Genomic DNA, 20520 nt, shown 5'->3' on the forward strand with positions numbered 1-20520 from the left:
TGGCCCATCAAACTCCTGACACACTGAACTACAGAGAAGGACCCCACCCAGGGTGCCCCTTTAAGTGCTGCACCGATCTACAGAGTAGGACTCCAGCCAGGGGGGCCTTTCTATGTGCCTGACACACTGAACAACAGAGAAGGACCCCAGGCAAGGGAGCCCTCTAATTGCCTGAACGGGTAGAGCTATGGAGAAAGACTGGCTAAAGAGGCCTGCTGATCGCCAGCTACAAGAGGCTAGAAAAAGACTCTGATAGGGCCCAAACTCCTGTGGTGGAAGCAGTCCCTGTCCCTGCACACCTGGTGCAGCCAGGGTCCCTGTAAGCCAAGCAGCTGCACTACCTTCACACTCAGCTCTCACTGGGGCAGAGCTGCCACAGGCAAAAAAGTCTTACGTCTATGTATGCAGGGTCTCTTCAGTAGTGTCAGACTCTTTGCGACCCTGTAGACTGTGGCCTTCGAGGGAACTTTGTCAGGGAGCGGGGGTTCTCCAAGGAAGAATACTGGAGCATATTGGCCAATACTGGTTGCTGTTTCTTTCTGCTGCTGCTGCTGCTGCTGCCAAGTCGCTTCAGTCATCTCCGACTCTGTGCAACCCCATAGACGGCAGTCCACCAGGCTCCCCCGTCCCTGGGATTCTCCAGGCAAGAACACTGGAGTGGGTTGCCATTTCCTTCTCCAATGCATGAAAGTGAAAAGTGAAAGTGAAGTCGCTCAGTTGTGTCCGACTCGTAGCGACCCCATGGACTGCAGCCTACCAGGCTCCTCCGTCCATGGGATTTTCCAGGCAAGAGTACTGGAGTGGGGTGCCATCGCCTTCTCTGGCTGTTTCCTTCTAGAGCACTATATTTCCTGCTGCCCTAGCTGCCAACTCCCTGAGTACCTGGTGCTGCCAGAACCCCTGTGACCCAAGCAGCTGCACCACCTCCACACCTGGCCCTCACAGGGGCAAACCCAAGTCCTCCAGGGCAGCCTCAGGAGCAAACCCCAGTGGATGACCCATATGCAGAGGTGGAAATAAACCACAATTGAAACCCAGGGGCAGTGTGACTAAGCAAGAAGATCCAAAATCTTCCATATGATCAACTAGGCACTCTGTGTCTATGGAATATATAAAAGGTCATTGAGAGCTCCCACAAAAGAAAACACACTAGTTTTGATAGCTGTGGACATTGGAGGCAAGAACACATAGGAGTAGGACCAGATTAGAATCTGAGCTGCCCCCACAGCAGGTCCAGAGATCAGCAGTGTTGGAGGGCATTCTAGGGAGGTGAAGTGGACTGTGACTCCCAGCAAGGGGAAGGACTCTGATAGCAGTGACTCAAGAAAAACATTTATTATTATTATGTCTTGACTTGCTCTGTAGATTCTTTTGGATTATTTTTTTTCCCTTCCTCCTCCCCCCGCCCTGTTGTAGTTGTCAGTTTTATTGGCACTATGAAATCTAATTAAGCTTTTGAGCTTTCTTTTTTTTTTTTTCAATCATATTTTTTACTGCTGTTATAAACCTCTGCCTCTACCTTGGGTTTGCAATTCTGTGGAGTTTTCTTTTTTATTTCTCTTTTTATAATTTTAATTTTTTAAACCTATTATTATTTTTTCTACATTTATTCCTTTGTTTGCTTTTCCTACTATGCTTTTCCCCTTGCAGTTAATCTTTAATGTATATAAATCTTTATCTACCTCTATTTAACTTTGCATATCTATTCTCTTTCTTTTCTTTCTTTCCTTTCCTCTCAACATATTTGTAAGTTTTGTCTTGTTTTATTCCCCAATTTGCACTGTGCTCCAGTTTTGTTTTCCAGTTTGTGTTTTAGTTAGTTTTGTTCTGATAGATATAATTTTTGGTTTCCTTTGTTTGCCAGGTCAATCTATTGTACTTTATTTTTGTTGGACTGTTTCGATTTTGCTTATGGGTATATATATGTATATGTGTATATTCGGTCACACTTTTTCTTGTTGTTATAAACCTCTGCCTCTGTGTTGGGCTTTTGCAGTTCTGTGGAGTTTTCCTGTTTGTTTTTTTCGTTTTTCTTTCTTCTTCCATTTCTTTTTTTCCTTTTCTCTTTTTTATAATTTTAATTTATAATTTTGTTAAACCTATTGTATTTTTCTACATTTATTCCTTTGTTTGCCTTTCCTATGGTTCTTTTCCCCTTGCAGTTAATCTTTAATGTATATAAATCTTCCTCTACCTCTATTTAAATTTGCATATCTATTCTTTCTTTTCTTCTCAACATTTTGTTAGCTTTATTTTCATTGCTTTATTTCCCAATTGGCATCTTGCTTTAGTTTTGTTTTCCAGTTTGTGCTTTAGTTAGTTTTGTTCTGGTAGATATAATTTTGGTTTCCTTTGTTCACCGGTTGATCTAGTGCTCTATTTTTGCTGGACTGTTTTTATTTTGCTTATGGATGTATATGAATATGTGTATATTCAGTCACACTTTTTGTTGTTGCTGTAAACCTCTGCCTCTGCATTGGGCTTTTGCAGTTCTGTGTTGTTTTCCTTTTTTCTTTCTTCCGTTTTTTGTCTCTTTTTTATAATTTTAATTTGTTAAAAAATCTATTATATTTTTTATACATTTATTCTATTTATCTATTTATTCTTTTGTTTGCCTTTCCTATTGTTCTTTTCTCCTTGCAGTTAATCTTTAATATATATAAATCTTCATCTGCTGCTGCTACTGCTGCTACATCGCTTCAGTCATGTCCAACTCTGTGCAACCCCATAGATGGCAGCCCACCAGGCTCCCCTGTCCCTGGGATTCTCCAGGCAAGAATACTGGAGTGGGTTGCCATTTCCTTCTCCAATGCATGAAAGTGAAAAGTGAAAGTGAAGTCGCTCAGTCATGTTCAAATCTTAGCGACCCCATGCATGGACTGCAGCCAACCTTCATCTACCTCTATTTAAATCTGCATATCTATTGTTTCTTTTCTTTCCTCTCAACATATTTGTTAGTTTTGTTTTGTTTTTTCATTGCTTTATTCTCCACTTGGCACCTTGCTTTACTTTTGTTTTCCAGATTATGCTTAGTTAGTTTTGTTCTTAACTGGTAAATATAATTTTTGATTTACTTTGTTTGCCAGGTCAATCTACTGTACTTTATTTTGCTTGACTGTTTTCACTTTGCTCATGGGTGTATATGTGTATATTCCATTATTTTAATTATTATTATTTGCCTGATTCTGTAACTGCCATTTGTCTGGGGTTCATCTTTGGTTTCTTGTTTTTGGATATCTGCTTTAATCTCACTTAATGCCATAACAAACCACTTGTGGAATCCTCGTTCCTGACCAGAGATCAAGCACTGAGCCTTTGGAGTGGGAGCACTGACCCCAAGACCCTAGACTACCAGAGAACTAACTCTGAAGTGAAGTGAAGTGAAGTGAAGTGAAGTGAAGTGAAGTGAAGTGAAGTCGCTCAGTTGTGTCCGACTCTTTGTGACCCCATGGACTGTAGCCCACCAGGCTCCTCCATCCATGGGATTCACCAGACAAGAATACTGGAGTGGGTTGCCATTTCCTTCTCCAGGGGATCTTCCCAACCCAGGGATCGAGCCCAGGTCTCTCACATTGCAGGCAGACGCTTTAACCTCTGAGCCACCAGGGAAGTCCCTCTGAGAACTCACACAAAGGAAACCACTTGAATACAAGACCTGTCATCACCCAACCACCAGTAGCACCCTGTGCAGGATGCCTCATCTAAGCAACAAACGAAACAAAACACAAACCCAGTCATCAGCAGACAGGATTACCACACCTCACTCAGCCTTGCCCATCAGAGGAAAAACAAACAAACAAAAACTCAGCACAAATCTCACCCTATATGAAGCTTACACAAACCACTGGACCAACCTTAGGAGGGCAGAAACCAAAAGGAAGAAAGAATTCAACCTTGAAGCCTGGGAAAAGGAGACCTCAAACACAATAAGTTAAAAAAAAAATAATGAAAAGGCAAAGAAATACTACACAAATGAAGGAATAAACTAGAAACACAGAAGTCCAAATAAATGAAGAGACAGACAAACTACCTGAAAAAGAATTCAGAATAATGATAGTAAAGATGATCAAAAACCTTGAAAACAAAATGGAGAAAATGCAAGAATCAATTAACAAAGTCCTAGAAGAATTAGAAATAAACATACAGAGACAAACAACACAATTACTGAAATTAAAAATACTCTAGAAGGAATCAACAGCAGAATATCTGAAGTAGAAGAACAAATCAGTGAGCAGGAAAATAAAATGGTGAAAACAACTTCTGAAGAGCAGGATAAAGTAAAAAGAATGAAAAGAACTGAGGATAGTCTCAGAGACCTCTGGACAATATCAAATGCACCAACATTTGAATAATAGGGGTCCCAAAAGGAGAAGAGAAAAAGAAAGGGTATGAGAAAAATTTTGAAGAATTATAGTTGAAAATTTCCCCAACATGGAAAAGGAAATAGTCAATCAAGCCCAAGAGGCATAGAGTCCCATACAGAATAAACCCAAGGAGAAACACACCAAGACACATACTAATCAAACTAACAAAGAGTAAATACAAAGAAAGAATATTAAAAGCAGCAAGGGAGAAGCAACAAATAACATACAAGGGAAACCCCATATGCTTAACAGCTGATCATTCAGCAGAAACTCTTCAGGCCAGAAGGCAATGGCAGGATATATTTAAAGTATTGAAAGGGAAAAATCTACAACCAAGATTATAGCACCCAACAAGAGTCTCATTCAAAATTGATGGAGAAATAAAAAGCTTTTCAGACAAGCAAAAGTTAAGAAAATTCAGTACCATGAAACCAGTTTACAACAAATGTTAAAAGGGACTTATACAGTCAAGAAATACAAGAGAAGAAAAAAGATCTACAAAATGAACCCCAAACAATTAAGAAAATGGCAATAGGAACATATATATCAATAATTACTTTAAATGTAAATGAATTAAATGCTCCAACCAAAAGACACATACTGGGTGAATGGATAAAAAAATAAGACCCATATATATGCTGTCTACAAGAAACCCACTTCAGACCTAAAGACACATATAGACTGAAAGTGAGGATGGAAAAATATATTCCATGCAAATGGCAAGCAAAAGAAAGTACCAATCCTCATATCAGACAAAATAAACCTTAAAATAAAGATTATAAGAGATAAGGAAGGACACTGCATAATGATCAAGGGATCAATCCAAGAGGAAGACATAACAATTATACTATGCAGTCAACATAGGAGCACCTCAGTACATAAGACAAAGACTAACAGACATTAAAGGAGAAATTGACAGGGACACAATAGTAGTAGGAGATTTTATCACTTCACTCACACCAATGGACAGATCATCAAAACAGAAATTAATAAGGAAACACAAGTCTTAAATGATACATTAGGTGAGATGAGATGGATCTCATTGATATCTTCAGGACATTCCATCCAAGTGCAGAAAAATACATCTTCTTCTCAAGTGCACATGTAACATTCTCCAGGATAGACCACCTCTTGGGTCACAAATCAAACCTCAGTAAATTTAAGAAAATAGAAATTGTATCACGCATCTTCTCTGACCACAACGCTATGAAACTAGATATCAATTACAAGAAAAAACTGTAAGAAACATAAACATATGGAGATTAAACAACACATCTCTAAATAACCAACAGGTTACTGAAGAAATCAAAAGGAAAAAAAATTTCTAGAAACAAATGGCAATGAAAACAAAACTCAAAACCTATGGGATGCAGCAAAAGCAGTTCTAACAGGGAAGTTTAGAGCAATACAATCCTACCTCAAGAAACAAGAAAAACATCGAATAGACAATCTAACTTTACACCTAAAACAACTAGAAAGAGAAGAACAAAAAATCCCCAAAATTAGTAGAAGGAAAAGAAATCATAAATATCCAAGCAGAAATAAATGAAAAAGAAATCGAAGAAATAATAGTAAAGATTAATGAAACTAAAAGCTGGTTTATCTTTGAGAAGATAAATAAAATTGAGAAGCCTTTAACCAGACTCAATCAAGAAAAAAGAATCAAATCAACAAAATTAGAAATGAAAAAGGAGAGGTTACAACAGACAATGCAGAAATACAAAGGAATATAAGAGACTATTATGTACAACTATATGGCAATAAAATGAATAACCTGGAAGAAATGGACAGATTCTTAGAAAAGTTCAATCTTCCAAGACTGAACCAGGAAGAAATAGAAATTATGAGTAACCCAATTATAAGCACAATTGAAGACATGATCAAAATTTTCCCCCAAAAAATCCAGGACCAGATGGCTTCACAGGAGAATTCTGTCAAACATTCAGAGAAGAGCTAAAGCCTACCTAAAACTCCTTCAAAAACTGCAGAGGAAGGAACCCTACCAAACACATTCTACAAGGCCACCATCACCCTGATACCAAAACCAGATGAAGACAACACAAAAAAAGAAAACTACAGGCCAATATCACTGATGAACATAGACGCAAAAATTCTCAACAATATTTTAGCAAACAGAATTCAACAACACATCAAAAAGCTCATATACCATGATCAAGTTGGGTTTATTCCAGGAATGCAAAGATTCTTATATATATGCAAATTAATCAATGTGATACACTATATTAACAAAATGAAAGATAGAAACCATATTATCAGCTCAATAGATGCAGAAAAAGCTTTTGACAAAATTCAACATCCATTTACTCTTCAAAAAATGGTCATAGAAGGAACCTACCTCAACATAGTAAAGGCCATATACTATAAGTCTATGGCATAATTCTCAATGGTGAAAAACTGAAGCATTACCCCTAATATCAGTAACAAGACAAGGGTGTCCACTTTCACCATTATTATTCAACATAGTTCTGGAAGTCCTAGCTACAGCAATCAGAGAAGAAAATGAAATAAAAGGAATCCTGATTGGAAAAGAAAAAATAAAGCTCTCACTGTTTGCAGATGACATGATACTGTACATAGAAAACCCTAAAGATAGTATTAGAAAATTACTAGAGCCAATCAGTGAATTTAGCAAAGTTGCAGGATACAAATGCAATACACAGAAATCACTTACATTTCTATATACTAACAGTGAAAAAATCAGGAAGAGAAATTAAGGAATCAATCCCATTCACCATTGTAACAAAAAGAGTTAAATATCTAGGAATAAACTTACCTAAGAAGACAAAAGAACTGTACAGAGAAAATTATATGACATTAATGAAAGAAATAAAAAACAACATAAACAGATGGAGAGATATTCCGTGTTCCTGGGTAGGAAGAATCAATATTGTAAAAATGACTATACTACCAAATGCAATCTAGAGATTCAGTGCAATCCATATCAAATTACCTATGGCATTTTTCACAGAACTAGAACAAAAAATTTCATATTTTATATGGAAACACAAAAGACCCCACACAGCCAAAGCAGTCCTGAGAAATAAGAATGGAGCTGGAGCAATCAACCTTCCTGACTTCAGGTTATACTACAAAGCTACAGTCATCAAGACAGTATGGTACTGGCACCAAAACAGAAATATAGACCAATGGAACAAGATAGAAAGCCCAGAAATAAACCCATGCACCTATGGGTACCTTATTTTTGACAAAGGAGGCAAGAATATACAATGGGGCAAAGACAGCCTCTTCAATAAATGGTGCTGGGAAAACTGGACAGCTACATGTAAAAGAATGAAATTAGAAAACTTCCTAATACCATACACAAAGATAAATTCAAAATGGATTAGAGATCTAATGTAAGACCAGAAACTATAAAACAAGAGGAAAACATAGGCAGAACACTTGATGGCATAAATTAAAGCAATATCCTCTATGACCCACCTCCTAGAGTAATGGAAATAAAAGCAAAACTAAACAAGTGGGACCGGATTAAATTTAAAAGCATTTGCACAGCAAAGGAAACTATAAGCAAGGTGAAAAGACAACCCTCAGAATGTGAGAAAATAATAGCAACTGAAACAACTGACAAAGGATTAATTTCCAAAATATACAAGCAGGTACTATAACTCAATGCCAGAAAAACAAAGAACCCAATCAAATAGTGGGAAAAAGACTTAGACATTTCTCCAAAGAGGACATACAAATGGCTAACAAACACATGAAAAGATGCTCAACATTGCTCATTATTAGAGAAATGCAAATCAAAACTATACCGGTCAGAATGGCCATCATTGAAAAGTCTACAAACAGTAAATGCTAGAGAGGGTGTGGAGAAAAGGGAATGCTCTTGGACTGTTGGTGGGAATGTAAATTGATACAGCCACTATGGAAGATGATATAGAAATTCCTTTAAAAACTAGGAATAAAACCACCATATGACCCAGCAATCCCATTCCTAGGCATATACCCTGAGGAAATTGAAAAAGACACATGTATCCCATTGTTCATTGCAGCACTATTTAGAACACTAGCTAGAACATGGAAGCAACCTAGACGTCCATCAACCGATGAATGGATAAAGAAGTTGTGGTACATATACACAATGGAATATTACCCAGCCATAAAAAGGAATGCATTTGAGTCAGTTCTGATGAGGTGGATGAACCCTGGAAACTGTTATACAGAGTGAAGTTAAGTCAGAAAGAGAAAGATAAATAATCATATTCAAATGCATATATATGGAATCTAGAAAAATGGTACTGAAGAATTTATTTACAGGGCAGCAATGGAGAAACAGATATAGAGAATAGACTTATGGACATGGGGTGAGTGGAGGAGAGGGTGAGATGTATGGAAAGAGTAACATGGAAATTCATATTACCATATGTAAAATAGATAGCCAATGGGAATTTGCTATATGGCTCAGGAAACTCAAAGAGGGGCTCTTATCAATCTAAAGGGGTGGGATGGGGCGAGAGATGGGAGGGAGGTTCAAAAGGAAGGGGATATATATACCTATGGATAAGGGGATATATCATACCTATGGATGATTCATGTTGAGGTTTGACAGAAAACAACAAAATTCTGCAAAGCAATTCTCCAATAAAAAAATTTTTTTTAAGTTTTAAGAGTGTCCAACGAAGATAAAATTATTAATAGTAGTTGATAAATGATATTATATAAAAGTAGGCTTCCTTGGTGGCTCAGCAGTAAAGAATGCACCTGCCAATGCAGGATGCACAGGTTCTGTCTCGGTTGGGAAGATCCCTTGGAGAAGGAAATGGCAACCAATTCCAGTATTCTTGCCTGGGAAATCCCATGAACAGAGAAGCCTGTTGAGCTATAGTCCATAGGGTCCCAAAGAGTTGGACATGACTTAGCAACTAAACAACAACAACAAAAGTTATATAAAAGTATAATCTAAATTAAGTGATAATATAGAGTTCAAAATTCTCGAAGCCAGGCTTCAGCAATACGTGAAACATGAACTTCCAGATGTTCCAGTTGGATTTAGAGAACACAGAGGAACCAGAGGTCAAATTGCCAATATCCGCTGGATCATGGAAAAAGCAAGAGTTCCAGAAAAACATCTATTTCTGCTTTATTGACTATGCCAAAGCCTTTAACTGTGTGGATCACAATAAACTGGAAAATTCTGAAGAAGATGGAAATACCAGACCACTTGACTGCCTCTTGAGAAACCTGTATGCAGGTCAGGAATCAACAGTTGGAACTGGACATGGAACAACAGACTGGTTCCAAATATGAAAAGGAGTACATCAAAGCTGTACATTGTCACCCTGCTTATTTAACTTCTATGCAGAGTACATCATGAGAAACGCTGGGCTGGAGAAAGCACAAACTGGAATCAAGATTGCTGGGAGAAATATCAATAACCTCAGATATGTAGATGACACCACCCTTATGGCGGAAACTGAAGAATTAAAGAGCCTCTTGATGAAAGTGAAAGAGGAGAGTGAAAAAGTTGGCTTAAAGCTCAACATTCAGAAAATGAAGATCATGGCGTCCAGCCCCATCACTTCATGGCAAGTAGATAGGGAAACAGTGGAAACAGTGGCTGACTATTTTGGGGGGCTCCAAAATCACTGCAGATGGTGACTGCAGCCATGAAATTAAAAGACACTCCTTGGAAAGAAAGTTATGACAAACCTAGACAGCATATTAAAAAGCAGAGACATTACTTCGCCAGCAAAGGTCCGTCTGGTCAAGATATGGCTTTTCCAGTGGTCATGTATGGATGTGAGAGTTGGACTATGAAGAAAGCTGTGTGCTGAAGAATTGATGCTTTTGAACTGTGATGTTGGAGAAGACTCTTGCGAGTCCCTTGGACTGCAAGGAGATCCAACCAGTCCATCCTAAAGGAGATCAGTCCTGGGTGTTCTTTGGAAGGACTGATGCTGAAGCTGAAACTCCAACACTTTGGCCTCCTGATGCAAAGAGCTGACTCATTTGAAAAGACCCTGATGCTGGGAAAGATTGAGGGCAAGAGGAGAAGGGGACGACAGAGGATGAGATGGTTGGATGGCATCACAGACTCTATGGACATGGGTTTGTGTAGACTCCGGGAGTTGGTGATGGACAAGGAGGCCTGGAGTGCTGCGATTCATGTGGTCGCAAAGAGTTGGACACAACTGAGCAACTGAACTGAACTGATAGAGCTCTAACTCAGTTGGTAAAGAATCTTCCTGCAATGCAGGAGACCCAGGTTCAATTCCTGGGTTGAGGAAATCCCCTGGAGAAAGAAATGGCAACCCACTCCAGTATTCTTGCCTGGAGAATTCCACGGACAGAGAAGCCTGGCAGGCTACAGTCATGGGGTTTCAAGAGTCAGTCACTAGTTAGCAGCTAAACCACGACCACAGAACTGAAATCACTTAATGTCACCTTATTGTAGAAGGTTTTATGCCTATGATTATCTAGCATATATAAAATTATAAAACAACTTTCACTATTGAAACCATTTTACTTCTCTCTTACTATGCATACTAGATGATGTAAAAGTTTATAAATGGATGAACTATTTCTGTGAAAATAAATTAAGTTTACTAAAAGTACTACCCATAGGAGGGAGAAGAATATCTAGAGGAAAAGCAAGAGGGAGGCTTATTTTTCACTGAATATCCTATTGTTCCTTCAGAATTTTTTTACATCTAGCATGTATTGTCTAATTAGATAAATAAAATGTGACAGCCTCACACTGGTTAGAATGGCCACCATCAAAAAATCTACAAAAAATAAATGCTGGAGAGGGTGTGGAGAAAAGAGAACCCTCTTACAGTGTAAATTGGTACAACCATTATGGAGAACAGTATGGAAATTTCTTTAAAAAATAAATACAGAACTACCATATGACTCAGCAATCCCACTCCTGGGCATATATCCAGAGAAGACCATAATTTGAAAAGATACGTGCACTCCACTGTTCACTGCAGCACTATTTGCAATAGGCAAGATATGGATGCAACCTAAACGTCCACTGACAGAGGAATGGATAAAGAAGATCTCATACATATATACGATGGGATATTACTCAGCCATAAAAAGGGATGAAATAGGGCTTCCCTGGTGGCTCAGTGGTAAAGAATCCGCCTGCTAGTGCAGGAGACACAGGTTTGATCCTCAGTCTAGGAAGAGCCCACATGCTGTGGAGACTCTAAGCACATGTGCCACAGCTACTGAGTCTGTGCTCTACCGCCCGGGAGCTGCAGCTACTGGGCACAGGTTCTGCAGCTACTGAAGACCGCATGCCTAGAGCCTGAGCTCTGCAGCAAGGGAAGCCATCGCAATGAGAAGCCCGTCCACTGCAGCCAGAGAGCGGCCCCCACTCGCCACAGCTAGAGGAAAAGCCTGCGCAGCAACGAGGACCCAGCACAGCCAGAAATAATCAAATAAATAAGGGGCGAAATAATGCCACTTGCATTAACGTGGATGGACCTAGAGACTGTCATACTAAGTGAAGTTAGGTAAAGACAAGTATGTGATACTGCTTATTTGTGGAATCTAAAATTTTTAAAAATGTACAAAAGAATTTACTTACAAAACAGAAATAGAGTTACAGATGTAGAAAACAAACTTATAGTTACCAGGCAGAAAATGAAGGGGAGGGGTAAACTGGGAGATTAGGATTGACATACCTACTACTATATATAATATTGATAACTAACAAGGATGGGTAGCATCCTCCTCTACTCAGTACTCTATAATAACCCACATGGGAAAAGAATCATAAAAAGAATGATATATGTATAACTGATTCACTTTGCTGTACAGCAAAAGCTAACATTGTAAATCAACTATACTGTAATGAAAATTATTTTTTAAAATGTGATTCAGTGACTCTCATCCTAAAGTATCATTGAGGATATAGGTAAAGATTTTGCCTCAAGAATGTCCATTGTATGTAACAAGAAAATAGTTCAAGCAATTTAAATGTCCAATAATTAGGAATGTAAGTACATGACTGTATTTCCATATAAAGGACTACTAGCTGTTACAGTTATTAAGATGAATTTTTATTGATAAAGATGTTTGTAATATGGTATTGTTTTATAAAAGCAGGTGGTAAAACAAGATGTATAGTATGGCCTCACTTTTGTAGGAAAATGTACATGGAAAAATATCTGAAAGATGTACAAAGTGGTCATGATACCTCCTGAAATATGGGCAGTTTTTTTTTCTTTTCTCTTTGCTTGTTTTCAAATTATTTTCATAATTCTCCAATGGATATGTATCAATTTTAAATTAATAAAAATATTACAAATGTGTTTGAAAAATGCCTAAGAGAATAAAAATTATTTTTCCCTTTCCTATGGGAAAGAACAATCTGAACACAGAGCAAAATATAAACTGTGATCAAAGTCAATACAATGAATGCTGAAATTTTATTGGCAATGTCTCTTCTTGGGAAGTAATGACATCCAGAGTTAACTACTATGCAATATTTTACCAATGGTGTTGTCTCTCTAAAGGTGTGTTATAGGTAAAGACGTGTGTTAGTCGCTCAGTCACGTCTGCCTCTTTGCGATCCCATGGAGTGTAGCCCTACCAGGCTCCTCTGTCCATGGAATTCTCCAGGCAAGCACACTGGATTAGGTAACCATTCTCCTCTCTGGAGATCTTGCCCACCCAGGGGTTGAACCTGGGTCTACTACATTGCAGGCCAATTCTTTACCATCTGAGCCACCAGGGAAGTACCCATGTTAACTCCAACATGGTAATAAGGAGTGATGTTCCCTTGTGTGTAAGTAAGTTTTATAATATTGAAAAACTGTTAGACTAACATATTTATGATGTGTTATTAACAAAGGAAAATGGTAGCTAAAGTACCCAAACTGACAACATGGAGACACCAGACATTTTGAGTAGGAGACTGTTTTTTCTTTAAACAGTGGTTCTTAGATGCCACGAAGTAGGTGGCAATGCCTTAACCATATGGATGCTGTGAGGCCCAAGGGCCTCTTCCATTCTTGTCTAGGAGAGTGTGCTAACCTTCTCTCCTTTCATACAACACAAGTGGGAGATTCTTATAGATTAAAATGGATTAGTGAGGCTGTGGCTAGATGGTGGAGGGTCTTGTACAGCTTGCTGAGGATGTAGAATTTTTTCTGTAAAGATGTGAACCAAGTTGTATTTTTGAATGAAGAGTCAAACTGCCTGTAGAGGATAGATTAGAGGGAGTAAATACTAAAAACAGTATACCTAGATATTTATAATTTCTTTAAAGAAATTTCTCCTATGAGGGATAAAAAAGACCAAACATGTAAGCTATTTAAGCTTCAGCTTCAATTTTTTTCCAGAAAAAGATGTGTGATATATAAATACAGAACCCATAGCAACTGCTATGTAAACTGCTACAATGAATATAGCTAGTAATATGCTTAATGTTGCATTTTACTTTGACTAAATATTAATAAGAAATTACATTAAATTGGAACTTGCTGTTGCGGCTGTTAAGTCGCTTCAGTCGTGTCTGACTCTGTGCGACCCCACAGATGGCAGCCCACCAGGCTCCCCCGTCCCTGGGATTCTCCAGGCAAGAACACTGGAGTGGGTTGCCATTCCTTCTCCAATGCGTGAAAGTGAAAAGTGAAAGTCAAGTTGCTCAGTCGTGTCCGACTCTTCGCGACCCCATGGACTGCAGCCTACCAGGCTCCTCCACCCATGGGATTTTCCAGGCAAGAGTACTGGAGTGGGGTGCCATTGCCTTCTCTGAAATTGGAACTTACTTTGTCCTTATAAATACTCTATTAGACAAACCAGGCAGGGCTTGGATGTTCATTAGAAAACAGCACAGGCTGACATGCCAAATTCTCCTAAATGGAATTCACTTAATACACTAGATTCTGTAATCTAGTGTATTCTATAATCTGCTCAGTCATTTTCCAGAGCTTGGTATCCTTAGAAAGAGGATTGTTATTGTTAAATCCCTACATGGCTGCTCCACACTCTGAGAGCCGTCAGCCTCTCCTGGTGAGAGCCTCAGGAAGCACTTGCCAAAATAAAGCACGAGAAGATGTCTCATTTCCTATCTTATTCCAAGATTTTTAGGGAAAATGTTTTTAAAATGGTTTTCTTTCCTGATCTAAAATCAGAAGTTAAAAACAGTCAAGTGGTATTAGTTTACTTACAAAATTTAGATCTGTTAAAAACATATTTATGAGAGTGCTACCTCTGTCACACAGTCCCACGAAGCTGATCCTCAGTTTCCTGTGGTTGGGAGTGACACGGTGAGATACGCGACAAATGATGAAATCCAAGTGGCCAGATGTCACTGAATAAGAAAACTCGGGTCCAGGTTCACACTGGCCTGGCTGTCTTTTAGAGAATATAGCTGAGCTCACATAATTCAAGGGCTGATCTGAAGTTTACCTCGAGTAAATAAAGAAGAGCAGCCCCATGCAAGTCAGCCAGTAGAGCTGGATCCTTTTAACTCAAGGTCAAAATAAACTGTGTGTGTGTGTCAGTCGTTCAGTCGTGTCCGACTCTGTGCAACCCCATGGGCTGTAGCCCTGCCAGGTTCCTCTGTCCATGGGATTTCCCAGGCAAGAATGCTGGAGTTGGTTGCCATTCCCTTCTCCAGGGCATCTTCCTGACCCAGGAGTCGACCCCTGTCTCCTGCATCTCCTGCGTTGCAGGCAGACTCTTTACGTCTGTAGTATTTTGTGACTCATAAACCTTTCCACAGTTACATATACACAGTCATGAGCCTCCTTAAAATTTTTTGAAGTGACTTTATCACTTTTGCACAGTATCATCTGGCAGGATTCCAATGGAGAAAGGGCAGGAGGGGGAAGTAGACAACCACTCTAGAACTTGGAACTTGGTCCACAGGAAATCCTTGAGGCCTGGTGGAGTCACGCTGTTCTAGCACAGAGATAAAATTTATCGGTATATTTATTCAGATCAAGGTTGCTTAGATGAGGAGGTTTTTTTTTCTTCTTTTATATCTTACCTTGCACAGAACTTTAATATTAGGAAGCCTGAAAGAAGTCTAGAGAATTCAGGACCGTCTCAGTTCAGGTTGCCATGGCATTTTCTATAACTGAGCCCTGTACCTCTTCTTGTTGATGATGTAAAAATTATGCACATGATGAGTAAGTTACTACCAAAATTTGATTAACTTTATGTTTTCCTTTTCCTGTTCTGGGACAATAAAACTAGACACTATTACAAAGTATAATATGTAAAAAAAAAAAAAAAGAAAGTAAAGTCATGTGTGACTTTATTGCCTGTTTCTCAGGTTGCAATTGAATGCAGCTATTTTGATTTAGTTAAAGGATATGGAAAGCACCATCAATGATCTTTACTATGGCAGCACAAACCTGCTGCTATGATGACGTCATTCTCCTTTGTATTCGTGTTAGAGAAACTGGTCTGGTCTCTGTAATGGTTTCTTTTCCAGCAATATTGAGGCTCATAAAAAACTGACTCCTTATAGCTTTTCCCTCCATATGCTTCCTTTCATTAATATATAAAAGCTTAGTTTAAAAAATTTGACATTTCAGTAATTTTTGACAAAAATATTTCATTTCCCTAGATTTCTCTTTTAGTCTCAGACAACAGTAATTCTATAGTTCAGTATGATGCTGGTCTTTGTGAAGCTCAAGAGACAAAGCCAGACACATGCGCATACTGCAAATTCCTGTTTTTCTTCCACAAATAACCTTCGTAACTATTGGCAGTATAGGTCTCCTCTCCCTCCCCTCTTTGGCTGGGAATGGAGAGGTGGCAAGAAAGTTGTTGGGACATCTGCTCAGAAGTTTTCAGACATAAAGATTTAGAAATATTAACTAATGACTACCATGAGATTTTAAGTTTAACATCACTAATTACAAAATCCACAGAGTCTATGCTTCCCGAAGGCTGGGTAGCTTCCTTTGGAATTTTTTTTTTTTTTGGCATAAAAAGAGAACATGCTGTTAATTAATATGCAAGTAATATAATTGTATCTTTTAAGGGTACATTTGAAACACTGTGTTTAAATTACAGGAACATAATTTTTGGTAATTTTCTATTGCATGCCCAGAGATATTAAGATTTGCTCCCCATAGTTCATCATTTATTCAGAATTGATTTTGGACAGGCTCTAGTTTGATTACATTTGAATAGTCACAGCTTTGTCATATTGTTGCTAGACAGCAGCACAAAGATAAAAATAGCCAAAACAGCTTTGTCAGAGGACAGTCTACTTACCACAGTTCCCAATCTGAATCCTTTCTAGGCTTTCTGCTTTCCTAACCTCAAGTGTTCTTTTCAGATGAAGATAAGCTGACCTCTGCTAAGCATCTTCTCATAAAGAGGTTCATGACAAATGCTATCTTTATAAAAAAAATTCCACAATTGCAGGGTGAAATGACCCTACAGGAACCTGTGTTCTAGCACTGAATATCTCCTGTGAGAAGAGCATTAAGACTCTTGTCTTCAGTTGTTGCATTCATTCTGTATCAACAAATATTCATTGAACATTTGTCATGTGCAAAGTAAGAAGAGTGACTCAAGAACATGGAAAGTATAGTCTGTCCTTGAGGAATTTACAGTCTTGAAGAAGAGTAAAAGATGTATTCAACAACAGTCTGCTTGTCAGAACTGGATCATTCATTATCTGCCTTTTGCACTGTACAGATGAGGGAATTATGGCAGAAAGGTGAAATGACCTGCCCAAGCCAGACCCCTGGTGTAGAATCACTGGGAAAATGACAAGACCACTGTCTATGGAGCAAGTCACTTATCTATTACTCACTGATGATACTGGACAAATTACTTAACCCAGTGAGCTGAGCCAGACCTCAAAAGGCTGATCTGGGTTGAAAGGCTGGTGAGAAGAGGAACACAGACTTCCTCCAGGACTGCTTTCACTCACGTCTACTGTGTGACCTGGAAGCAGAAAGTGTGAAGTGTACGTGCAAGATAAGGATGAAAGCAAGCTGATGCAGCTTCTCCATGTCTCCCTAGTTTCTCAGGCCCTTGGCTAAAGTTCAGTTGCCAGGGTTCCACAGGGAGTGAAAAACCTGCCAGGTCAAGGACTCCAGAACCACAAACCATGGCCTTTCACACTCAGACTACCATAGTTAAACACTTCCATATTCCATTTCTCAATGCTCTTGGGGGCCTAGCATAGGCCAGCCATACCTGCTCAACTTCAGCTCCCTTCCCTCTGGTATTTAATAGTGTATCTATTCTAAGCCTCAGGCAAGATGGACTATGTAAAGTGCCTAGTATGGTGCCTGACCCACAGAAGGTGCTTGCTAGATGGCTCTCTTAGTTGAGGAATTGACAGTAGGATTCAAGTCTAATAGAAGGATTTAAGTCTCTCTCTCAGCCTAATGCTCAGCCTTTTAATTCACAAATGGAAACTGCTATTTAGGAAACTGTTATTCACTTTGGAATGATACATTAAAGGGAGAGATAAAACTCACTATTTGCAGAAAGCACTACATGTATAGAAGTCCTAAGAAATCTGTTTAAATTTATTATCCCATCAGTTTATCAATGTGCTCAGGTTTGTAATGAATTTACCATAATTAGATGCTTTTTTAAGTTCAATAACTTAACAGCCAGTTCAATAACATAATAAAAAGGAAATAAATTCCATTCTAAAAAAAAAAAAGATGGGATGGATGAATTTAACAGAATTACCTATGACATTTATAAAGAAGATTTAAAGACTTATGAGCCATATGTAAAGAAAACTATAAAGGTATATTAGAATGTATAAAATAAGATGAGCAAATTGAGATATATATTATCATAGGCAAACAAATTTTACCAAGTAAAATTTACTATTTGTTAAATGTTAAAATTCTGCACTAACAAGCCATAAGTCATGATGCTGATCTAGTTCCCAGCAAATTCTAAAACAAAGTATAATAATTAAATGATTAAAGTAAAAAAGTGTGGAACATATAGAAATAAATTTAATGTATCATATAACTATCATAATTAAGAAAGATAATATTTATTTAATATTAATAATATATTTATTGCCTAATTCTATCTCATAATTGCCTAATTATGCTTTAATAATTGCCAGGGTAACTGGCAAACAAACACAAAACAAAAAGTGATTTAGATAAGCTCTTATAACACATTATAAGAGCCTCTAGTGGATTAAAAAGAGTAAATATTAGCTTTCTTAGTAGAGCTATGAGGGAAAAAATCAAATATTAATGAAATCTTTAGAGGAATAGTATCTTTGAAAAGCTTAGGGCAGTAAAGAAAATCACAAAGGAAAAAATAAATAGCTCAACAACATAAAGTAAAACAATGGTTCTAACATAAAAAACTAACAAAATTAAGAGCAACATAATTGGAAGTATCTATATTGATCATGATAGAACAGTAGTATATATAATATATAAAGAACTAACTCAAATTTCAAAAATGTTAAAACCTCAAGAGACAGTCAAAGTATATAAACATACAATTCACTTATGAAGAAATACAAGTAAACTGTATACATTAATCACTTCTTAGAACGACATTTATAATAGCAAAATACTAAAAACAAAAAAAATGCCCAATATGAATAACAATTCAATACTGTTATATAGTCATTAGAATTGTAATTATGAAAACTTAAAATTGTTATTAATAGTGGAAGGAGTGAAATAATAATTCTGTTTTATAATACACATCAAAAAAGGCAACAATGAAAATCACTATTGACAAAGAATAGTGGAATCATGGGTAATAATTTTTCTGTAAATTGAGAAGGAATAAGGAAACCCCTATACTAATAGGTGAACAATACTAATTATTAAACATTACAGAGTCTAACATTGGTTGTATTTTTCTACATACAGATGAAAGCACAGAGTTAGAAGAAACCAGGAGTATTAGTGTCAAATGGTAAGTTATTAAGCTTCCTAGAGTAAGGATCTTTTAATGCTCCAGAACCCTACAGAGAGCACTCATGTTTCCCAAGGCACTAGAGAACGCAAGAACACACCTTGAGAATCAAGTGTGTGATTCTGCCACACTTTGTCTGTGGAGCCTTGTTCTGTGCTGTTGATATTGTTTGTCTTCCTTATGCTGTATTTTCACCATAATATTTGCTTTAAAACTGCCTGGATTTGGACAAATGTCTCCTTTTTCATGTGAATTTACTTTTTGTAAGTTCCAGTATATTTGTTTATTTGTATAGTCCTTGATCTTCTTTTTCACAGCCTCCCATATATAAGGCATAATTTAGATTTCAGTTCAGTTCAGTCACTCAGTCGTGTCCGACTCTTTGTGACCCCATGGACTACAGCACACCAGGCTTCCCTGTCCATCACCAACTCCCGGAGTTTACTCAAACTCACATCCACTGAGTTGGTGATGTCATCCAACCATCTCATCCTCTGTTGTCCCCTTCTCCTCCCACCTTCAATCGTTCCCAGAATCAGGGTCTTTTCAAATGAGTCGGTTCATCACATTAGCTGGCCAAAGTATTGGAGTTTCAGCTTCAGCACCAGTCCTTCTAATGAGTATTCAGGACTGATTTCCTTTAGGATGGACTGGTTGGATATCATTGCAGTCTAAGGGACTCTCAAGAGTCTTCTCCAACACCACAGTTCAAAAGCATCAATTCTTCGGCACTCAGCTTTCTTCATAGTCCAACTCTCACATTCATACATGACTACTGGAAAAACCATAGCCTTGACTAGACGGACCTTTGTTGGCAAAGTAATGTCTCTGTTTTTTAATATGCTGTCTAGGTCGATCATAACTTTCCTTCCAAGGACTAAGTGTCTTTTAATTTCATGGCTGCAGTGACCATCTGCAGTGATTTTGGAGCCCCAAAAATAAAGTCTCTCACTGTTTCCCCATCTATTTCCTATGAAGTGATGGGACCAGATGCCACAATCTTAGTTTTCTGAATGTTGAGCTTTTAAGCCAACTTTTTCACTCTCCTCTTTGATTTTCATCAAGAGGCTTTTTAGTTCTTCTTCACTTTCTGCCATAAGGGTAGTGTCATCTGCATATCTGAGGTTATTGATATTTCTCCTGGCAATCTTGATTCCAGCTTGTGCTTCATCCAGCCCAGCATTCTGCATGATGTACTCTGCATGTAAGTTAAATAAGCAGGGTGACAATATACAGCCTTGATGTACTCCTTTCCTGATCTGGAACC

At 38.0% G+C, this 20520-nt stretch overlaps 2 protein-coding genes and 1 non-coding gene across 7 annotated transcripts in view; 1 reads left to right on the forward strand and 2 right to left on the reverse strand.

Annotated features, from left to right (window-relative positions):
* Positions 1-20520, reverse strand: part of ACYP2 (acylphosphatase 2) — a 183289-nt gene that overhangs the window by 20642 nt on the left and 142127 nt on the right. The gene's annotated exons all lie outside the window — the stretch shown is intronic.
* TSPYL6 (TSPY like 6) overlaps positions 1-20520 on the forward strand; it is a 41831-nt gene that overhangs the window by 9847 nt on the left and 11464 nt on the right. The gene's annotated exons all lie outside the window — the stretch shown is intronic.
* LOC138438510 (U6atac minor spliceosomal RNA) lies at positions 13289-13416 on the reverse strand. The gene has a single exon (XR_011256432.1). It is a non-coding gene; the product is annotated as a U6atac minor spliceosomal RNA (small nuclear RNA).

This window comes from Ovis canadensis, chromosome 3, assembly GCF_042477335.2.
Source record: "Ovis canadensis isolate MfBH-ARS-UI-01 breed Bighorn chromosome 3, ARS-UI_OviCan_v2, whole genome shotgun sequence".
NCBI lineage: Eukaryota > Metazoa > Chordata > Mammalia > Artiodactyla > Bovidae > Ovis > Ovis canadensis.